Here is a 2,359-nt window from a genome sequence, read left to right as displayed (position 1 = left end):
TATATATATATATATATATATATATATATATATATATATATATATATAGCAGTGAACAAAAACAAAGGGGCTAAACATGTGATGTCGTCAGTGATGTGATCAATGACATTTGTGATGCCATCTTTCATGTCCTGGATGTTAGTGTTAGTAGTGCAGAGTGGGGATGGCAGTTGTGAGTGCTTAGCCAACCATAACTGGCGAATTTCATTTTTTTTTCATTTTACTTTGAACCATAGTGGCACGTTTGAAACGTTTTTTAGTGAAGTGTACAGGTTTTGGTAGTGCAACTTAACTATAACGTCCCGTTAACAAAGTTTTTTTTGAGTGAATTTTACAGGTTTTTAGTAGGTCAATGTAAGTATAACGTCTTGTTAATAAAAAACTATTGTACTGCATGCCATAGATTTTCAGTAGAGCAACGTAACCATAACGTTCCTTTAGCAAGGGTCTTTTGCTAAACAGTATAGACCTTGCGAAGAAGCCACATGACAATATGCGGGTGTACAGCATGGTAACATGTCCCAGAATCAGCACACACTTAACAGTAATATCTATGCCTCGTGGACAGTGTGGAAATACATTTGGTATTGATGTAGGAACGTCCACCTTCAACATTTCCCTTACACAACGTCAACACGTATTGGTATGCAGCAATGTTTCAGAATCAGTACACACTTAACAGTAAGATCTATGCCTTATGGACAGTGTGGAAATAGATTTTATATTGATGTAGGTACATGCACCTTCAAAATTTACCTTACAGAACGCCAACACGTATTGGTATGCAGCAATTTCCAATGCACTACACATTGTATATCTTTAGCTAAAGTTGTACTTATCTGAAAGTGACATCAGCTAAAGACATCCTTCCTCTCTAAGAAACAGTAGCATTGTTGTGATGAAGAAGCATGAGAAACAGTGCCGCTACCTTGTAAATAACAAACGCACAAAATATGTCACCGTACATGTACCGACCCATATTACCGTTTGTTGCCTCTTTGCTCATTGGCTTTTGCAAATTGCCTTATTACCTGCCGTACCCAAAAAATAAAGTCACCCGTAAACAAATTTAATAAAGCGTCAATAACGACCTTTCAGTGTAAAAAACATTTTTTTTTTAATTGCATACACTTCAAGTACTGCATATTTCTCAGTAAAATACATAGACATAATAATATTTGCCAGTAATAGTCTAAATTTGCAAAGCACTAACGTGTGCTACTAAAAAGGAGGATTACTTGTTATAATGCGGGGCAGCTTTGGTGGGTCGGATTACCAAAGAAAATCCTTTTTCCAGATTGCCACCATAGAAAGGGAAGGCGCTTATTTTATACATAGTCCCTCTTCCCTTTCCATGGCAGGCTGCAAAAAGCACAAGTACGTGACGTGACGCAGGACCTGTAAATAAACATATAGCGACGTACAACCTAATAACTTACATTTTGAAATAATTGACTGGACTGTAAAAGAAAACGTGAACATTTCAGAGTTCATAAAGTAGGTTTATTTAACAACAAACTGTCAGAGACCATCGGAGTAATCCCATTTTCAAAGCAATGATAACAATGGTTGTAACTGTGACATTGCAAATGTTGAAGAAGGGGAACACGTTGGTTGTTTCGCATAAAAAAATGTTCGGTTCTTGGTTAAAGCAGCCGCTTTGTGTACACAGTGATTTCCAAGAAGGTGCCACGACCTCGAGCCTACAGCACCATAAATGATGTAATGTTGCTCCGAATAGCGAGTTCAGCGTACGGACAGGGCGGGCTTAGGGTGCCATCCCACATAATTGTTATGGACAGGCAACTACTCACGAGCAGTTGTATTTGCCGGCCGAAAAAACCCTCACTCGGCATCTGGAAACCATGGCACGGACAATATGGCAATATGTACCTATGCGGGAAACGTAACAGAAAGTACGTGTCAGTAACCAATCTGTACCAAAAAATTTCAAAAATGACACAAAAAATGTGCAAAGTAATACAGAAATTTAAGTGGTCAAGCATGACATTTTACTGAAATATCAGTAATGATCAGGTGTAACTGTAGTAACAGGCTAGAAACGCCGAGATTCTGCATGCACCGTAAGAGAAAAAAAAATGCCAACTGCACAGGAAGAAGATAATGTAGTTATGAAAACAAAATGAATGGACAAATAAAAAAATATTACGTCTCGTGATTTCAAAGGAAACCGAAATAACGTGCAAAATGATACACAAAGCTATGTGGGCAAACATAACGTTTCAAACAAAAAGGTTAATGCTAAGAAAGGATGAGTGTAGTTAAACTCTACAAATGTGGAACCTGTGCACTCTGCAATTTTGCTGGAAAAATGTAACAGTGCGGAATGATAATACGT

Source organism: Ambystoma mexicanum (assembly GCF_040938575.1).
Source record: "Ambystoma mexicanum isolate Mex_15411 chromosome 12 unlocalized genomic scaffold, UKY_AmexF1_1 Mex_chr12_unloc.2, whole genome shotgun sequence".
NCBI lineage: Eukaryota > Metazoa > Chordata > Amphibia > Caudata > Ambystomatidae > Ambystoma > Ambystoma mexicanum.
Note: the sequence above shows the minus strand (reverse complement) of the source record.